At 45.2% G+C, this 21,586-nt stretch overlaps 1 long non-coding RNA gene across 1 annotated transcript; it reads left to right on the top strand.

The window, feature by feature from the left end:
• Nucleotides 1-1,162: 1,162 nt before the first annotated feature.
• LOC109312193 lies at nucleotides 1,163-15,899 on the top strand. The gene is made up of 3 exons (XR_002101727.1): nucleotides 1,163-1,293; nucleotides 11,136-11,139; nucleotides 15,885-15,899. It is a non-coding gene; the product is annotated as an uncharacterized LOC109312193 (long non-coding RNA).
• The last annotated feature ends 5,687 nt before the right edge of the window (nucleotides 15,900-21,586 follow it).

Genomic DNA, 21,586 nt, shown 5'->3' with positions numbered 1-21,586 from the left:
ATTTCACTAAATACTCCAAAAAATTTACATAGGTATATCAATTAATATCATTAAGTCAGCAGCTACATTTCACAGCTGATTCAGCATTTCCAATTACAGCCCAAAGATTTTTCAGAGGTTGAAAGCAACTCTGAAAATTTGAACAAATATGAAATAAACCTTAGAAGAAATTTGTTAGGAAAATATGATGTATTCTATGTAATATAAGACATATAATATAATCTCCCAAGCTTTCTTATAAACGATAACACCTTTGTTTCTCAAAGCGTAAAAATCATGTGTGGCTAAGTCTTCATTTTTGCTGCATGCAAAAATACAGTGAGACTTTCACAGTCTCACATTTTTGGGTGCAAAATGAATGAAAGGTTGGATATTAGGTGAGCCAACATCATGCCAAACACAAAGTACCTCTTTTAACTTGTTACCAGGAAACAGTTCTCACTTTTAGATCCACAGGTTTAGTCAAAGTTTGGGATTTAGCAAGTTTTATTCAGTAGGAAAAGAACTGATGATGAACTCAAGTATCTTTGATGCAACCTTGTTTATTACAAAGAATGTACAATGTTCTGGTTCCCTGAACATGGCAAGAATCAAGCAACAGAAGATAGATTCTTTACTCATGGCCAAAGCCTCTATCACCCCAGACTCATGCTCAAATCACTTTCTCAGTTTATTTTTAGGACCATACCACTAGTTATTCTGTGGTTTTCTTTCTGCTTTCTCTGACATCTTTCTTTTCTTTTCCAGATAAACTCAATTATTATATTTGTCCTCAAGGAAATTTTTTGGGCCAAGTCCATCTGCTTCTATTAGAACTTTACCATGAGTCCATGTCTGGGGTATTACTTCTATGGTTTCACCTGTCGGATTTCATAAGAGTTTAATGGAAAATCTTTATATTTATCCTTGTTTGAAATCACTGGGCAAGTCCACACATGCGGGCACGTGCGCTTGCAGCAGCTCATGTAGCAGTGACACAAATTTGAGCCAGGGATTTTTGCCTCAGCACACTTGCCCAGACATGCACTTTGGTATGGGGCAAGTTGTGCCACATGACGTAAAATAACCCTGCCCAGCTCCTCCCAGATATGCAGCCAGGAGGAGCTAGAGCCTGGGGCCAGCACCTGTGCTGGACCTAGCAGTTTAAAAAACTGTGCTGTGCTGGCCCAGGAAGTATAAAAAGCTGCCCTGGCAAGCAGCTCAAGGCTACTTGCCCTCAGGAGCCTCTGGAGGAGGAGCCTCTGGGATGAAGTTGGCCACGGCCCTTCCTGTCCCAGGTTCCTGCTGCTGCTGGTTGCTGCCAGCTTGGTCTCAGGAGCTTCTGGGGAGAAGATGGCCAGACCCCTTCCTGACTTTGGCTACTTCTCGCTGCTGGCTTGTTCTCAGAGCTTTTGGGGGTAAGTTGGCTGCAACCTGTGGCAGGCCAGTAGGCGGTGCTCCTGTGTTGAGCCGCCTGCCTCACTGTGCCCAGACACCTTCCAGGTTCCAAGTGCCTCCTTGGGGGTGCCTCACATCTGGTTGACCCCTTCCTGGACCCCTGGCACAAGCCTGGGGGTAACACCACCACCATCCACAGTCTGGACTGATCTTGGACCTGCATCCCCTGGGAAACACAGGCCTAGTAGTTCTTAAGAGTACTTGATCCACTACAAGAACTTGGGGTGCTTCCCTCAGTCTGAAGCACAAATAGTGGTCTCCCATAGTCAGCTGAACCAAGGAGACCCCAAGGCATAATCTAGACTCCCAATGAGTCTCCCATGCTAGATACAAAGGAGAACTTTACTGGTTACAAGGAGTAAGTTGGAATAGGGTAAAGGGTAGAGCAATATCAGAGCCCTTAGATATCAGAGCCTAAATTCCTTAGAGCAAACAGTGGCATGGTAGCCTTTGATTATACATCTGTGTTACTGCAAACTATATACTTAGTTCAGGGGTGGGCAATTATTTCGGGTGGAGGGCTGCTTACTGAGCTTTGGCGAGTCATCGAAGGCCACATGACAGGTAGCCAGGGGTAGATAAATATTAATTTTCTAAATTTTTTAGGGGGCCCACAGGCCAGATAGAATGACCTGGTGGGTTGCATCTGGCCCGCAGGCCGCATTTTGCCTGCCCTTGATTTAGTTAGATCTCAGGTAGCTTACTCACAAGTATCATCCAGACACAGGTGGAGATTCCCTCTGGAGGCAAGCAGTTCCTTGAACATCAGTTTCAAGATAGAGAGCGAGTTTCAGATGGTCCACCTTCTCTGAGAATGTTCAGCATCATGACTCAACTGTCGATGAAGATAAGATCAACAATGTTCCACAAAAAGCAATCAGAGAAGACCTTGGTTTGCCACTTACCCTGGCAGAGGTTGGCAGTGACATCGGGAAAATGAAGAATAACAAGGCAGCCATTGTTGATGGAATACCTGCAGAGATTTTCAAAGGAGGAGGAGAACAACTTACATGTCACCTTCACGTCCTCATCCTTAAAATCTAGAACAAGGAAGAAATCCCAGCCGACCTCAGGGATGCCTTGATTGTTACAATTTTCAAGAAGGGGGACAGAGCTGATTGCGGAAACTACCATGGAATCTCACTGTTGGCTACTGCTGGGAAAGTCAAAGATGATCCCAGCAGGGTGTGGGGCCCACAGCAAAGCAGCCTGCATGGACCCCCTCTCCCCATCCCACGACACACTTACTCTGGGAGTGAAAGCCTCAGCACACCAGACATGGTGGGAGGGGCGGTGGCTGGAACTTCCAGCCAGAACAAACAAAGAGATGTCCAACTCACTGGGTGGGAGGGGACGCTAAACATAAAACACAGCAGCTGTGGCCTCCCCACCTGGCTCTGTGGGGCCCTCCAAAGCATGGGGCTTGGGGCAGTTGCCGCAATTCAGCCCCGCCTAAGGACAGTCCTGGGGAAAGTCAACACCTATATCCTCACTAACTGCCTTCTCCCACTTGTGGAAGAAATTCTTCCAGCATCTCAAAGCAGCTTTAGACCATCTTGGACATGATCTTTATAACACATTAAATCCAGGAGAAGTGTCATGAGCAAAATTGACCTCTCTATTTGGCCTTCTTCGACCTCTCTAAAACCTTCGATTCTGCAAACTATGAAGCCCTATGGAAAATCCTGTCCAAAATTGGCTGCCCAAACAAGTTCATCAGTGTTCTGAGACTTCTCCATGACAACATGTCAGCAAGGGTTCTCAGCAATGGGAATCAAACAACCATTTGAAGTGAAAACTGGAGTGAAGCAATGTTGCATCATCACTCCAACTTTGTTTTCCATCTTCATCTCCACCAGAATGCACCTCATCAACAGAAACCTCCCACCTAGAATCAAAATTGTGTATAGGATAGATGGAAGACTTTTCAACCTCAACAGACTGAGGTCCAAAATGAAGAACACAACAACATCCATAATGGAGCTGCAGTGTGTGGATAACAAAGCTGTCATTGCTCAATATGAAATGGACCTCCAAACCATTCTTAAAGTATTCTTGGAAGTCTATGAGACTCTTGACCTAACTCTAAACATCAGGAAAACACAAGTCCTGTACCAACCAGCTCCAAATGGAGAAACAACCCCCTGCCCCAGTCAAATCAATATAGAATTGCTGGAAAACATGGATCACTTCACCTATCTTGGAATCCATCTTTTATCAAAGGCAGACATCAAAGTGGAAATACAATACTGCTTGAAATGTTTGAGGTCAGCCTTTGGATGTGTGAGTAAGAGAGTCTTCTTAAATAACGACATCTTTGCTGAAATAAAGCTATTGGTTTATTGAGCCATTGTCATTCCAACTCTGCTGTATGGCTCGGAGACGTGGACCACATACAGAAAACATCTGAAGAGGTTGGAAAAGTACCACCAATGGTGCCTTCACAAGTTCCTTCAGATTAGCTGGGAGGATAGATGTACAAACATCAGCATCTTGGCCAAAGCAAATTCCAACAGCATTGAGGCCATGATCATCCAAAACCTACTTCACTAGACAGGACATATTGTTTGCACGCCTGACTCCCACCTTCCAAAGAGAATCTTTTTCTCATAGCTGAAAGAAGGTCAGTGAAGTAGCAGAGGGCAAAGAAAGTGCTTCAAAGACACCCTGAAGGCAAATATGAAGAGGTGTAACATTGATATCAACACTTGAGAGACCGTTGCACAGGACTGACCAAAATGGAGGAAGGCTCTTTGGGAGGAACCTCAACACTATGAAACAGCTCATCAACAGGCAGAAGAGGAAAAAAGGAACAGGTGAAAAGAACAATGCAGCAACACAGTGCCCATCCCTCCTGGAAACACCTGTCCTCACTGAAACAAGACATGCGGATCTAGAATTGGGCTATGGAGCCACCTGTGGACTCAGTATTAAGGTTCTTGGAAGACAACCTTACTTGTTCACAAGTGATCACCTGTCATCATATATACGTGTGTGTGTGTGTGTATATACACACACACACACACAAACACACACACACAGACAGAGAGACAGAGAGAGATGAGAGATGAATTGGGAAATGTTTATTGATATATTTACAATGCTAAAGGAATTTGGAAGCCTACAATATCTCTATGTTCATAATAAAATACATTCTAAATATCTATATGTTTTGATATTTTCTTTTGATTTTCTTATCATAGAACAATTAGTGCTCCCTTTGACCCCTTCATTAACTAGGATATGAGGACAGCTGCCCCTGCTCCACAGCTGCAGCCACAATGGGTGTATGATGGGGTGGGGGGAATGTGGGGTTTTCAGGCGTGGTGTGGGAAGGAGTGTAGGGGGATGTGGGTGGGTGTGTGAGTGGGTGTGGGGGGATTGTGGGGGACTGTGGGTGTGGGGGGGACTGTATTTGGGGGCACTGCTCAGGAGAGGTGGCTCATCTACTCCTCTACAGGGCACAGCCCCCCCCGCACAGCACATGGACTGCCCCCTGCAGGGCCCCAGCCCCCCCTCCAGGATCCACATGCCCCCCACAGGGTTCCAGCCCCCCTGCATAGCCCACAGCTCACCTGCAGCAGCAGCAGCCATCAGGGAACTTGGGGCTTCCTGGCACAGCCCCCACCACCCCATATGGTGTAAGTCAGTATGGCTCAGCCCCAGCTGCCTGGCACCCAGTGCTGCTTGTACCATATCGCCGTTTGTACCATATCACATGGGCCCAACCTGGCTCAGTGTACTGTCTGCACCTTTGGGCAGCTCTGCGCTGCTCAGGCTATCACATGGGGTCCTGCACCACTTGCAAGGACCACCTGTGATGTCAGGTTGGGTCCTGTGTACACAGGCCCCATGCACCATCAGGCCAGGCCAGTTCTGTGCATACAGAACCCAACTCGGTGTGACAGGCAGTCCCCACAAGCCCCAGGTGACAGCCCAAGTGGCCTGAAGCTGCCCAGAGGCACACGGCACTACACCGAAATTGACCAGGCCCACACAATATGGCACAAGCAATGCCAGGTGCCTGAGCCGTGCTGCTCCATGCTGCATGGGGGGCTTTTAAAGCCCCGATGGCCACTTCTGCTGTGGGTGAGCTGTGGGCCATGTGGGGGGACTGGGGCCCTGCAAGGGGGGGCATGTGGGCCCTGCAGGGGGGGGCTGGGATCCTGCAGGGGGGCTTGTGGGACATATGGGGGGCATGTGATCCCTACAGTGGGCAGGTGGGGGAACCACCCCTTCCAAGCTGCCCCCCATGATCCCCCACACCCTCACAACCCTCCCACGCACCTGCTACTTATCTGGAAGGGAGCCTGCGTCCAGGTCTCCACAGCCTGCATCACTGTTTGCGCTGTATGAGCAGGCAGTGTGCTGCAGCATCAGGGGAAGGGGCAGGCATAGAGATAGTCTGGCCAGCTACCAGAGCATTTCTTTGGAAGACCTGAGTGTCTGGTTGTCTGTTCCTTTCTGTTCCTTTTCTGGGGACTGTTTTTTGATACCTGGATATCCAGATATCAATTTTTGAGCACTTTCTGCAAATATGCAGCTTGGGGAACATGTCTTGGTTCCCAACATGCCTCTTGCCATGTCTCAAACTGCTTTGAGATGCAGCAAGAGGCACATGCAGGTTCATCTGGATGCACTTAAACTTCTACAAGATGTAATCCTATACACAGTAATAAAGAGAAATTTTAAATGAATATGTTCAATACAATTTATATTAAAAATCAGTTCTACTAAGAGAGGTTCTCTGTCACTCCATCTGCTAGCCTGGATCAGCTTTAAATCTTCTTAGGCCAGTGGAAGGGCCCTAGAGAACAACTATCCAGGCCCTTACACTACAATAAAACTGATTCCTCATCTACTAAGATGAAGAGAATTTTATCAGTGCTACAGAGATGGGAAATCAGGTTCCTTATCACAGTGGTTGCATAATTCCAGGCTAGGAGTTTATAATCATTACTAGGCTTCTCTACACAAGACACTTTACTTGAGATTACAGCTCATTGCTGTGCAGTAAGCATCACTCTACACATACAGACATTTACTGTGCAGTAATTTGCTCTAATCATGAGTAAATTTGCTACCTGCAAATGCAAGTAGCAAATTTACTTGAGATTATTTACTGCATAGTAGCACATGTGTAGATGCCTGATCAGCTGGGCAGCAGGGGGTGGCAGACTGTTCTCTGCCCCCAGGAGATGCCTGCTGCCAGGGTGGACATCATCACCAGAGCCTGGGTGGGGACAATGTCCCCCTGCCCGGGTAACAGGGAACTCCCAGTCCCTGCTTCATGATTGGGGACTGGGAGCTGGAAGACCCTTGGGAGCAACCTGAGCCCCACAGTCACGGGGCCCAGGCTGAGAGATCCTTATCTCCCAGCCCAAGTTCCATGGTTGCAGGGCCCAGGCTGGGAGATAACAATCTCCCATTCTGGGCCCTGCCACTGTGGAGCTTGTGCCGGGAGTAAAGGATCTCCCAGCTCCAGCTCCATGGTCGTGAAGCAGGGTTGGGAGCTCCTTGCTGCTGGGGCAGGAGGACTTTGTCTCTGTCTAGGCTCCAGTGGCAGAGCCCACCCCAATAGCAGGCTGTTCCTGGGGGCAGGGATCAATGTCCCAGCCCCTGCCAGAAGACAGCTGTCTCTTGACCCCATGATCCCTGCCAGCCCCTGGGCTAGCACCCAGGGGGAGCCTAGATCTCCCCCTGGCTGCTGCAGTGGCTCAGTGCAGGGCTGCAGGGAGCGGGAGCAGTCTGCTGCTAGAAGCAGCAAATCTGCTTTTGCATCCCTGTACATGTAGATGTGTACCCAGGGGAGTTTACTGTACAGTACTTTAGAGTAAACTTCTGCTGGATTATTTGCAGGTGTAGGCATACCCAGTGAGCATGTATAGTTTTGTTTCTTGTCATGTTATTACATGGTAATATAACATAATAAGGGGGTATTATTTCAATCTGAAACATAACTGTGCCTTTTTAATGCTTTTGTGCACTTGTAGGACTTTTCACTTCATAAAAATAAAACTGATATCCAAAATCTTACCTAGGGCTTTCAGAAAAAAAACTCCTATGTATTTTCTAGGTGGAAAGACTATAGGCACAACATGAGAATTTAGAATTCATGAAGGGTTTTGAATTTAGAGTAGAATTTTTTCATTTCAAAGGATGTATGGACCCCTTTGGAAATTCTGAATGGAGGTAACATCCCCTTTGAACTGTAAGTGTTGGTATTCATATACTTTTGATTCATCATAGTCATTTTTCACAGACCCCTTAGACATAGTCTGTGAATGCCCAGAGGTCAGCATACCACAGATTGAAAACCACTGATTTAGAGTACTAGAGACAGGTTCATTAATTTATCTACACCTCAGACATAGCAACTGCATATTTGTTCTTGACTGGCTTGTGTTTTTTACTTAATCTAAAATAAAAGTAATCTAAAAGGAACATATATATTTTGCTTTTTCTTAAAGCATGTATTACCCCATTTGACTATATTTCAGTGTACACAGATGGGATGCAGGTGGTTGGTACTACAGTGATGGTGGTGGCCATATAAATACTCATATAGATAAACACACATAATGAGGAAGCAAGTTGCAAAGTGAATGATTCAGAAAGCTAGCAGCATGGGAAGCTGTGAAAGACCAGAAATTAATTCCTGTAGCATAAACAACACTGGCAGTCACCATTAAGTGATTCTACATTTCTGATATTAATAAATTCTAGTAATGAAGTTAAGCAAACTGAAAAAAAAGGGTACAAAAACCAGTGTTGTAAGTCTAAACTGAGGGAACTGTCATTTTTTAGGGACATACAAAAGGCAGGCATGTATTCTGGCATTTTGGACAAGTTGTACTCACAGTTGCTTGACTGCGGGGAAAAAAGAGTTTGCTTCAAATAATGCATTCAGTGAATAATGGTGAAACCTGGTGAATACATTATTTGTTGAATAATATTTGAGTAGCTGAAGGGCTCACAGGCAGACCGAAAAAACAGTCCTGAATCTGACAGCTATGTATATTTTATTAAAATATCATAATAGAAAGTTGTTTTACATTAAACATAGGCAAATTATAAAAAATATTATCATTTTTCAAATGCTTGCTTAAAAAGTTGATTTTTGCTGGCTCAGAAACAAAATATACTGATATGTAAATTATCATGGCTTCATTAATAACACCTAAGTGACACAAAATAGAAGCATTCTAATTGGTCTCTTGAGATTAATACGATGTCCAGCTACACAGCCAGCTAGTTCCATATTGCTCCGTATGATTTGTCACTGTATGTTGGAGTAAACAAACTTCTGAAAGTAATGGACCTAACAGGGCTAAAGTGAAAGCTATAGAATGAAATAAAACTGGCCTGTTAAATTTGAAACAGAGGTGTCAAGTACGTAGGGGCCTGAGGGACCTGCCCCCCCCCTTGGGAAGAGGGCTGTTACCTGAAATGCATAAAAGTTTCCACATGTCCATCATCTTAGCCCCACCTCTCTCCCCAGCAAAAATAAAGTCGGTACCAATGACTGGAAAGGACTTAGGCCTGTATTTTTAAAATAGCTATTTAGGCATATAGGTCCTAACTCTATTGGAGGTTGCTTAATTTCAGTAAGATAATGAGAAAGTGTTTATAATTCACTTTTAGGATTGTCTGAGTTTACAACCCAGTCCTCAGATGGGCTTGTAATACCCATACAATGAAAATTAATGCAATCAGCAGCAATGAAACACTGGCATTCATAATACTGCACTCATCACTTGACAGTCTGTAGAGACTTTAAATGCTGCTCTGTTTATAATGAAATGTCTTTTTATTATCATGCCATCATGTCTGTTCCAACTGTCACTTCACTGGAAGGGCTGTGACTGAATGAATATATATTTTGGCGGGGGAGAGGGGGTTAACTGAAAATATTCTGAATTATTTTGCTTGGCAGAAACTCATTGCTTTACTAAGTTAGGTAACTAGCAATCTACAAGGATATCCACAGTATAACAATCTAGATTCATAAATCAGTTTAAAAATTCACTTATGTCAAAGTTAAGAATGCTAAAAGATCTCATAGCATTCAGTCTTTTTGCCTCCCATGCACAACATACTCTGTCTTTATATCTTTCTCGTATTCCAAAAAGGTGTAGGGGTTTGTATGTGAAGTGGAAGCTACTCCACAGCTGTGATATCAGAAATGCCTAGTCAGCCAACTGAAATGCAGTTCTGGACAAGCAAGTCCTGATTCTGATTTAGTCATTGTCTTGCAAAGGAAAGGTGACAAAAAGTAGGTCAGCCTTAGCTAACAAGTTAGCTAAGGCAAGTCAAAGCATTATATAAAATATCCTTTATATGATACAGTAAAAGGGGCCTTGCAGTGAGTGCGATAACAAAGATGCAGTGTACATGAAAATTAGTTCTTCAGTGTTATCAACCACTTAAATAATGTTTAAAATGTACTCAGAATCGGGAAGAATGTGTGCATTTTATATATATATATATATATATATATATATGCGCATATATACACACACACATACACACAATTCAGTTGTATGTGAAATTGGCTGGGAAAGTGACTGGAATTGGATAGGACTTCTAATACAATATGTTGATCTAGAGCTGTGGTGGAAGGACTGCCAGAGGTGGAGCTGGAGAAGGAAGAGGACATGGACTCTCAAAAAGGTGAAAACTGTAAGCTTCCAACCTCTGTCAGGAACCAGAAGTCTTTATCCCCACCTTCAGCAGTTTGGCTGGAGAAAAGATGTGGAGACCTTGAAACAGAGGAGAAAGCACATGTTCCATTAACAGAAAGGCCAGGCCAGGCCTCCCCAAGGTTGGGAGGATAGAAAGCACAGCCACCAAGAGCAAGTGACAGGTGAGTGGCAACTCCCTTCTGGGGGATGGAAGCATCTATCTGCCTGCCTAACCTGTTGTTTCAGGAGATCTGCTGACTTGCCTAAAGATCAGGTCCAAGATGTCATGGAAGGATTAGTGAGACTCATCTGGTCATCTGACTACTACTCCATGCTGCTTATTCATGTGGGCACCAGTGAAACAGGTAGGAAGGACCCTGAGCAGATCAAAAGAGATTACATGGCTCTGGGTACAAGATGAAGGGGACAGAGAGAGACTCAGGTGGTGTTCTCCTAGATGCTTCCAGTCCAAAGGAAGGGCCTGGGCAGGAGCACATTCATCCTGAAGATCAAAGTATGTCTGCACAGATGGTGTCAGCAGCAGGGCTTTGGTTTCTTCCATCATGGGGTGTTGCTCCAAGAAGAATTGCTAGAAAGAGACAGGATCCCCCTAATGAAGAGAGGGAAGAGCATCTTCACAGATAGGCTTGCTAACCTATTGAGGAGCACTTTAAATTAGGTTTGCTAGGGGATAGAGACAAAAGCCCTGAGGTAAATGGGGAAGCAGGTGACCTAGAAGAAGCATAAGCAGGAGAAGGCCTTCTCATTCTTCCTGAGAAAGTGGAGCAATCGGCTCGTTATCTCAGATGTCCGTACCTGAATGCATGGAGTCTGGGAGACAAGCAGGAAAAACAGGAAATCCTCACACAGTCACAGAACTATGATGTAACTAGAAAAAGAAAGACTTGATGGGATAGCTCACATGACAGAGTTATGGTCATGGATAGGTAAAAACTGTTCAGGAAGGACAGGCAGGGGAGAAGAGGAGGAGGAGTTACTCTTTATACAAAATAGCTGTGTATGATTGCTCAGAGTGCCAGTATAAAACTGGAGACAGGCCTGTTGAGAGTCTCTTAGTTAGTGTCAAAGGGGAGAGCAACAAGGGTGATGTCATGGTGGGGGTCTGCTATAGACCACCAGACCAGGAGGATGAGGTGAGTGAGGCTTTCTTCAAGCAGCTAGAAGAAGTTTCCAGATCTAGGCCCTGGCTCCCATCAGGGACTTTAATCACCCTGACATCGACTGGGAGGGCAATACCTGTCTTTTGTAATTACACACCTGCCTTTTGTAACTGCATAGGCAATCCAGGAAGTTTTTGGAGAGTGCTGTGGACACCTTCTTAGTGCAAGTATTGGAGAGGCCAACAAGGGACCACCCTCTTCTTGACCTGCTCACAAACATCGAAGAATTGGTGGGGAATGCAGAAGTGGATGGCAGCTTGGGCAGCAGTGACCACAAGATGATTGAATTCAGGATCCTGACAAAAGGAAGTAGAGCAGCAGAGTAAAAGCAGACTTTGACTCAGTCAGGGAACTAATGGGCAGGATCCCCTGGAAGGTCAGTTTAAGGCGTAAAGGAATCCAGGAGAGCTGGTTGTACTTTAAAGAAACCTTACTGAGAGAGGAGGAACAAACCATTCTTTTGCACAGGAAAACTAGCAAGTATGGCAGAAGACCAACTTGCTTGATCAGGGAACTCTTCAATGAGCTAAAACATAAAAAAGGAGGCTTACAAGAAGTGGAAACATGGCCAAACTACTAGGGAGAAGTATAAAAATATTGTCTGGGTATGCAGGGATGAAATCAAGAAAGTCAAAACACAGTCGGAGTTGCAGCTAGATAGGGACATGCAGGTAACAAAAAGGGTTTCTACAAGTATTTTGGTAGCAAGAGGAGGATCGTGGAAAGTGTGGGTCCATTACTGAATGGGGGAGGCAACCTAGTGACAGATGATGAGGAGAAGGCTGAAGAACTCAACACCTTTTTTACCCCAGTCTTCACAGAAAAAGTCAGCTACTGCACCTGACAGCACAAGTTGGGCAGGGACTGAGCAGTGAACAGTGAAGAAGGAATAGGTTAAGCCCTGTTTAGAAAAGCTGGACAAGTACAAGTCCATGAAGCCAGATGCAATGCCCCCAAGGGTGCCGAGGGAGTTGGCTGATGTGATTGCAGAGCCACTGGCAATTATCTCTGAAAACTTGCGTTGACTGGAAAAGGTCCCAGTTGATTTGAAAAGAAGAAATATAGTGCCCATCTTTAAGAAAGTGAAGGAGGAGGATCTGGAGAACTACAGAGTGGTCAGCCTCACCTCAGTCCCTAGAAAACTCATGGAGCCGAATATCAAAGAACCCATTTTTAAGCTGTTGGTGAAGAAGGTGATTAGGAACAGTCAGCATAGATTCACCAAGGGCAAGTGATGCCTGACCAACTTGGTTGTTTTCTATGATGAGAGCACTGGCTCTGTGGATATAGGTAGGACAGTGGATATGATATACCTTGACTTTAGTAAGGCATTTGATATGGTATGTCACAGCATTCTAGCAAAGAAGCTGAGGAAGTATGGGTTGTGTGAATAAACTGTAAGGAGGATAGAAAACTGGCTGGATTTTTGGGCTTATAGGGTAGTAATTAATGGATCAATTTCTAGCTGGCAGCTAGTATCAAATGAGGTGCCCCAGGGGTCAGTGCTGGGGCCAATTTTGTTCAATATCTTCATCAACAATCTGGAAGATGGAGTGGAGTATACTCTCAGAAAGTCTGCAGAGGACACCAAGTGGTGGGGAGTAGTAAATATGCTAGAGGTCAAGACTAGGATTCAGAAATATCTCAACAAATTGGAGGATTGGACCAAAATAAATCTCATGAGGTTCAATAAAGATAAGTGCAAAGTCTTTCACTTAGGACAAAACAATCCCATACACCAGTACAGACTGGAGACTGACTGCCTAAGCAGCAGCTCTGCAGAAAAGGACCTGGGTGTTACAGTGAACAATAAGATGAATATGATCCAACAGTGTGCCCTTGTGCAAAGAAGGCTAACAGCATCCTGGGCTGCACTAGTAGGAGCATTGCCAGAATATCAAGAGAAGTGATTATTGCCCTCTATTTGGCACTGGTGAGGCCACATCTGGAGTACTGTGTTCAGTTGTGGGGCCCCCACTTACAGAAAGGATGTGGATAAATCGGACAGAGTTCAGCAGAGGGCAATGAAAATGGTTAGAGGGCTGGGACACATGACTTCTGAAGACAGGCAGGTAGACCCAGGCTTATTTAGACTTCAGAAGAGAAGACTGAGCTGGGATTTAATAACAACCTTCAGCTACCTGAAGGGTGGACCCAAAGAAGTTAGAGCTAGACCATATATCAGGGGTGGACAAAATACAGCCCGGGGGCCAGACATGGCCCACCAACTGACTGGATCTGGCCCACAGCTGCCCCTGTGATGCTCCATATGGGGCCAAGTCCCACCTGCTCCTGCTGGGGCAGCTTGTGCTGTGCTCCCACTGGCACCCACCAACCTGGACTCAGCCACCACATAACTTCTGATGGGTTGTTCCCAGTGTGGCTGCAGCCAGCCAGAGGCTGCTCTGCTCTTCTTGCTTCTAGCAGGAGCCGCCTAGCCGAAGCTCCCAGGGCAGCACAGCAGGGGCAGGAGCAGGAGGAGTTGCTGATGCTGCAGATGAGGGGAGCAGAACAGCACCTGGGTAGCCACAGGTGCACCAGGAACAGCCCCAGCAGGAGCTGCATGTTTTGGCTAGGGCTTGGGCCAGTGAGGCTGTTCTGCTCCCCTCACCTCCAGCTGTTGCTGCTGCTTCTGCCCCTGCTGCGCTGCTACAGGTGGGTTGGGGGGAAGTTTAAGCTGGGCGGCTGCTGCCCCAGGTGTGGAGCTCCAGCTCCAGCTCCCAGCTGCCTGCCACGTGCTCCGCCAGCCTGGGGTGATGAGCAGTTACCTGTGGGTGGGTGGAGCAGGTGGAAGGCATCTAGGAACTGGAGCCAGAGACCCACGTGCTGGGGCAGGAGCCACACAGCTGAAGCTTCCTTTTGCCCTCCCACCCAGGTGCACAACAAGGGCAGGGGCAGGAGCAGCAGTTGGAGGTGAAGGGAGCAGACAGTCCCTCGAGGCCAGGCCCTGGCCAGCACATGCAGCTTCTGGTGGGGCTGTTCCCAGTGTGGCTGCAGCTAGCTGGCTGCTGTTCTGCTCCCCTCACCTCCAGTGGCGTCTCCTCCTGCCACTCCTGCCCCTGCTGTGCTGTCCTGGGCAGACAGGCAGGGGAAACTTCAGTTGGGTGGCTCCTACTGGAGGTGAGGGGAGCAGAGCAACATCTGGCCAGCTGAGGCCTCACTAGAAACAGCCCCACCAGAAGCTGCATGCTGGCTAGGTCCCAGGCTGGGTGGGGACTGGTGGGTGTGGACATGAGCATGGCATGGGATGCCCCAGGTAGGGCTCAGTCCCATGCAGTATGTCACAAGGGCAGCCACGGACCAGGCAAGCTCTGTTGCATGCAACCCCTGCTTCCCTCTTCTCCCCTTAACCCTAGCTCCAGGTACTTCCCCCCCACTTCAAACCCTAATTTTCTATGACGGTATGATCTCCAAAACAACCACCCCCTCATAGTATTTATCAAAGCCCCATAATTTACAAGTGAACAGTGGTCTAACTAGAAGAGGGGTGATAGGAGCCACTGCCTCAGGAACTGACTTGTGGAGAAGGGATCAAAAGAAGCAGCTGCTGCCACGTTTGCAATCACAAACCAGAAGCAGCTTCTTCCACTTGTCCTAGGTGCCTGGCGGTAGCCCTACGCTGCTGCAAGTGAATATTGGGATAGCAAGAAGGATGCTGAGCTTCTGAGTTCTACTTCTACTATTTTTTCTGACTGGTCTGAAGGATATTGATAATTACATATTATTTTGCATACAATATTTTGTTAGGCCTAGGAGCATTCCTGGGGGAAAATATTTATTTATGTCTTAATTTTGAGATAAGGAAACTAAAACAAAAAGACAATGGAAGCAACATGTACAAAATCAGTCAGGAAGTCACTGTCAGAAGCACAAAACTGTTGTGACTTCCAGGGAAAACTGATCTTGTGGTCAAATTCTACTCTTAGTTATGCCACTATTAAGTGGGTCAAATGCCAGAAAATATATGCCAGGAACAAGTTGTTCAAATAATGTTGCTAGTTTGTATTGAATGGTTCATTTACTTGACAGATAACTTTCACAATGTAAATACTATTCAATGAATAAATTACTCAGTGGAAATAGCAGTATTTGTCAAACATATTTCATAAGCATGTTCAACCAGCATGTATATCTTGTGTAACTGAAGAAAGTTTGCTTTGTTTTTCCTCAGCTACCTTATTGATAAAAATGAATGCACACATGCACGTACACAGAGTTAAAGTTGCATACTTAAGCACTCAAACCCAAAAAACTCTGAATTTGAAGTCTGAGCATACAAATGTCATTCTCACACCTCATACTTATAATTGGAGAACATCTTCTGTTTAGCAAATTTCTCCCAGTTCCAATATATATTAAGGATAATATATATTAAGGGACTACCTCTCAAATTGGTAAAATCTATGAAAAATGAGAGGTCAATTCAGGCAGACTTGGACAGATTGGGGAAATGGGTACAATAGGGTGCGATTTAACAGGGATAAATGCAAGGTGTTGCACCTGGGGAGAAAGAATCTCCAGCACACGTATAGATTGCGAGGTACCATTCTGAGCATCATGGCAGTGGAAAGAGATTTCGGAGTCCTGGCTGATGCAAAAATGAACATGAGCCACCAGTGTGCAAAGCAAGAATATGGAATGGGCTTCCAAGGGAATTGACGCATACCCCTTCTCAAGAAGAGATTGGACAGGCATCTGGCTGGGGTTACTTAACCCCAGTGCTCTATCCTGCCTGGAGCAGGGGGTCGGACCTGATGATCTGCCAGGTCCCTTCCGATCCTAGAAATCTGTGAAAGCTATGAAATCCAACCACTAGCTCTTGCCTGCACACTGTCTGTGGTGGCAGGGGTGCAAGAATGAAGGAGTGGGGACAAGAGTTGCCCATTTGTGGGGGTCACATCCCTCAGTCCTCTCATCAGCCTCACACTGATGAGGGAGGAAGTGTTGCCATGGCCCAGAAGCATGCCAGTGGGGGTCGTGGTAGAGGGCCATGGCCACCAGGCACTGACTGAGGGGGGGCGCTGGCTGGCCAGCGAGGACAGGGCTTCTCCATGTTTGATGTGTGGGTCGCCCACCCCCCCGCCCAGCAGGTTGTGGGCTTGTTCCGCAGTTCCGGCTGGAAATTCCAGCCAGCGCCCCTCCCCTCGTGGCCAGTGTGCCACGCGGGTAATTTCCCTACAGATGTGCTGTGGGGAAAGAGGCAGGGCCCTGCACAGGCTGATTTGCTCTAGCCCCACACCCTGCTCGGATCATCCTGGATGGGACGCAAATGCAGGTGTTGCCCCCCAGGTGCCAGGGACCCTCAATACACCACTGCCATGGCCTCTATGTATCTGGTGCCTAATTTATCATCCCTTATCACTGCTGGCCACAGAAATCAGTAGCACCTGGCTATACAGGTGAGTGGCAGCAGTGACAGTCAGAAACCAGACCTCTGGCAGCCCCACTGGTGAAAGTATGGCCCACTGACCAGTTTGAGTTTGATACCCATACTTCAACACAGACACGCAAGTGCTCACTATAGAACCGGGGTGTAGGTTGTAGCCATGTTGGTCTAAGGACATAGGCAGACAAGGTTCTTTGGGTGAATCTGATAGCTTTTATTCAACCAACTTAAATAGTTAGAAAAAAATTTCTTAGCAAGCTTTCAGGTTTGTCAGGCTGAGGAAGCATCTGCAGTTGGTGTGTGCTCTTCCTGGATTAAATGAATAGTAAAGAAGCCAGAGGCTGGCATGTATGCAAGACAGGCAGTCAGTGAAGATGTAAATTGAGGAGTCAGTGGGTGAGAGACGGGCTGGGGAGGGAGCCAGGGATGGGAGGGCAGACTGCAGGTCCCCCCGCTCACCTTGTGGTATTGTATGTATTATATTTTTAGGTACAGTGTTTTTCTGTTCATCAGGCACCAATAAAACCTCTAAAAATGTAATCCTTTCTCAATAAAGTTTTCTGCCTTTAGTCCTACCACCATTAAACTTATTTTTGTCCAGCTTTTTCTGGCTGGCTAGCTATTATTTTACTTTATTAACAATTCAGGCTTTTCACACTGCCTTTCATACTGGATAAGTCCCTCCCACCTTTATTTGAGGATGACAAATTAAGCTATTTAAAGAATGACTCATTACAAGTATATATCCTGTTGGTGCCACCACCCTCCTACACATAATAATTATTTAAGTTTGCAATGTGACGCACAGTCAGCACTTTCAAAGCGGGATATCAGTGCTTGCTATTCCAGTGCCTGAATACCTTACTGGCAGTAGTTACCCATGGCAACTAAAATGATCTATTTGTGATGATAGTGGTTTGTTGTTCTGTTTGCAGTTTTAATTTCAGTAGGAAAAAAATACCTATCTTAATATGTGGATATAAAATGGCATTTGAGACAGTGAGCAAGATTCCTCTTTCAGAACTGTGGAAGTTTGGAAATAACCATGCTATCGCATCCATGGTGTAGATTGGTACCAGTATAACTGAGAAAAAACTCTGGGCTACTAAGATTAATTCATTCTGCTTTGTTTGTAAATGGGTCCCTCCTGTTAATTATTAGAAAGCATTCACTCATTCTGGAGGTAATGTTAAATGCAGGGGGGCAAAAGACCACCAAGTTTCCTGCTTATTGCCTCTTCATTATTAGCTGATCCTTTAGATTTCTGTGGTCATTAAAATGCTATTCCAAGATAGACAGGATAATTATTTGCGTGTAAACTGTTCAATAAATGCATCTGGATACAAGAAGACACAAATATTGATGATATTGTAAAGCTAAGAAATATTTTCCCCACTACAAGCAGTTTTTAATTGGCAAGTATTTTCTAATTGGCAATGCTAAACTGCAAATATTTTGGACTGTTCAATAAAATTCAGTGTAACCATTATGTCTTTTGGCAGATTTTTCTACTGTTGTACAGTTAAGACCATAGATTTTTCTCTAGTTTGTCAAGTCCCCAATCATGAACATACCATAACCATTTGCAGACATCAGAATTTTACTTTTTGTACTTTTTTGAAGTGCACTAATATGTCCTAAAGAAATGTGAAGAATATCAGTTTAACATGAAAACAAGGCACAGGGCCATGTTGAAAATTAAAAGCCTAAATAGTAGAAAGTTGAAATGGCTTTATGGCATAGGATAATCTATGCACCACACCAGGAGGGAAAAAAAATAATCATTTTTTCCTATAAACCAGTTTCTGAAATAAACAGAAAATTATACAACAGCAAACACTTTTTAACAACCACATCCACATTTGCACTGTTACTTCATGGTTTAGACTGGCTAAACCAAAGAACCAGATTTAAACATCACTGCTTTGACCTAAAAAGTTTCTTTTTTGTGACAAAGAAAGAGGGTTGCCTCTCTAATAAGTTTCCTCTCATAAATGTATTTAATAGTTCTACTGTAAATTAAAAACATGGGCATTTTAAATTTTTTACTTACTTGCAGTTTTCTTCTGATTCAGTATTTCTGAAAACATTTGATGAATAAACATTAAAAATTAAAATGCAATATGCTCAAGTTATGGTCCCTAAGAGGGTTTTAAAAGATGTTTTAAAAAATCAGCTAAACACCCAAAGGGTTCTTGCTGTCTGTGCAAAAAGGGGAATCTGTGCCCAGATTGTGATTTCCTTCAGCTAATATGGTTAATAGTTTCGGAGGAGGTGGGGGCTGCTACGGATAGCCAGATTACTATTGAGAAACAAGCCTGCCCCTCGCTCCTGTTCCACATGTACTGCTTGACAAAAAAATAAGGATGTAGGCATTTTTGGCACTCTCAGGATCTTAGCAGTTTCATGTTCCTGCGTGTGGCATTGTGCATGTTCCACTTCAGTCTTGAGGTGACCACTCCACACGTTTGCCGCATAGGCAGATTGGAAATGCGTAGGTCGGGCTTGTCTCTTGGTGTCAGTCCCCAGGAATGCCATAGACATACCCAGAAATGACAGGGATCCCAGGGTAGCTTACCTGGTCACCCCACCCCTCCCCCCCACAGTTACACCACTGGGCATACCCATGTACAATCATGACATAGGCCTGCAGATGAGGATGGGGTCGAGTTGGGGTAGACACCACCGCGTGAAATGATTCATTGTGCTCTCCCTACATGTCTAGACAACTATGCCAGCTGGTACTGAAGGTGAGATGTAGCCCTCCAATCTTTTCTTCAGCTCCGAGGTATCTTGCACCCGGGTGGTTGCTAGCAGATATTGAAGTTGTCCCTGGCTCCTGGTACTGAGCTGAGGAAGGCTTCTTAGACAAACTTATCCACCTTCATTGTTATATCTGACCTGTTAACTTGAGAGCTGGGCAGGTTTGTTGGGGATGTTGTTCTTAGACCCTGAGATAGCAAAATTTCTAAAGTAGGCATTTAAGTTGTACTAACATGAGGTAAAAGGTAAGCGTGTTATTAGATGTTTTGCTGGATCAGAACCCTAGAGTAATGAAGAAAAGCTTTTCAGGACTTGCCAACTAATTTTATTTACCATAGGCTAAGTCCTGAAGTCCTTAAGCAGGCAAGTTGTAGAGAAGACTGTGGGAGTTCATCCAAACATGAACTGAGAAAGGCTATCAGCATTTGGCCTCCTAGCAGAGAAGTGAACTTTTGTGGGAAGAGGTTAGAGTTGTGGCATGTGATTAGATTGTATTACTTTATAGCTGGGCTCCCCACTAGTCCAGTGGAATTGGACTTCCACTGGACAATCTTGTGGAATTAAATCCATTCACTCAAAAGCTTGTAAAATGAGGAAGCAACATCCAAGAAGTACTGCATGCCACTGTCATAGAAATGAACATGTTTGGAGGTAGCTGACTTTGCTGGAGCACCTATTCTTGGGAAGAAGAGGCAATCAAAGTGACTTCAAGGATCAGAAATAAAGATATAATATTGCATGCATGATGATTATGGAGGAAAAGGAGCAGGGCAGGGAGAGACATCAGCCATACTCTACCCTTATTCAATTGCAACACAAACATCTAAATGAAACATTTCCATAATTTAAATCCATTGGTTTATAACAGACCATTGTATATATATGTATATTTGGATAAAATTAGAGACAGTTGTGAGAAGAATACATCCTCCAGAGACCTAAGGCTGGATCCTGTATTGTTCTAAACCTTGCGCAATCATTTTTGCCAGTGCAGAGTGAATAAAATGCTACTGTTGTGACTCAGTAGCATTTTACACCCACTTTGTTCTCATTTTGCACCAGTGGAGATGTTTGCATGAACCGCACACTGAGGGACCAGGCTCCCTCTCCTTTTGTCCCACGCACAGAAACATCTAGTCATTCTTCATACAGCTCTGAACTTTCTGTTTTAAACAAAATGCTGTAGATATTTGAATATGTTTAAGATGAGGTCAATTTGAATTCTCCTGCAGTCCCCAGACTGCTGATCTCCGACTCAGCATTTTTATCCCACATAAACTTTGCAAACTACAGAGCTCATCAGTTAACACTTCCCTACAAATGCAGGTCTTATGTAGAGCCAATGGGACTACACAGCTATTTAGTAAGGAGTATGTATTCCCTCATAGTGAGACATTGGATTTATGACACACTATAACCTGCCTGACATCTGACTCCCCAGGTACCTCTCCCCTTTTGCGTGTAACATCCCCCTTTCTTCCCCCCCCCAACCTGTCTCTTACCCCTCACACCTCAATTTACAGTTTCCCTGACTGGCTTTCTTGCCTGCAGCCCAACCTTTGGCTTCTTTACTATTTATTCCATTCAAGAAGAACACACACCAACTGCAGATGCTTCCTCAGCCTGACAAAGGGTTTTAAAATCCAGAAGCTTGCTAAGATATATTTCTCCAACTATTCAGTTGATCTAATAAAAAATATTAGATTGACCCAAAGAACCTTGTCTACTTTATGTGTGTTAAGGCAGAATGGGGTGAATGCAGAAGGGATGGTAGCCTGTAACAGGGGGCCTTCCGGTGCTGGTTAGATCTTGGCCTGCCCTCATGTTTCTGAGCCAACCTCCCATCCCTCTTTCTCCTGCATGGCTTGATGGAAAATTGATTCAGATGTTACCCAGGTGCCCATTTAGGCCCCTGATGTCTAGGGGTGACATCCATTCTGCAGCTCCATACCTGTCCTACACTGTGGCCATGCCTCGCAGATTGTGTCCTTCACCCCCTCCAGCTGTGGTCCCCTCTCTGGGACCTAGTTTCATAGTTCCTAGGGTCGGAAGAGACCTAAGCAGATCATCAAGTCCGACCCTCTGAGTACCGGGGGTCAAACAACCCCGGCAAGGTGTTCATCCAGCCTCCTTTT

This window comes from Crocodylus porosus, unplaced genomic scaffold, assembly GCF_001723895.1.
Source record: "Crocodylus porosus isolate Cpor-Errol unplaced genomic scaffold, CroPor_comp1, whole genome shotgun sequence".
Taxonomy (NCBI): Eukaryota; Metazoa; Chordata; order Crocodylia; family Crocodylidae; genus Crocodylus; species Crocodylus porosus.
The sequence above is the reverse complement of the archived record's forward strand: the minus strand, read 5'-3'. Positions and strand labels throughout refer to the sequence as shown.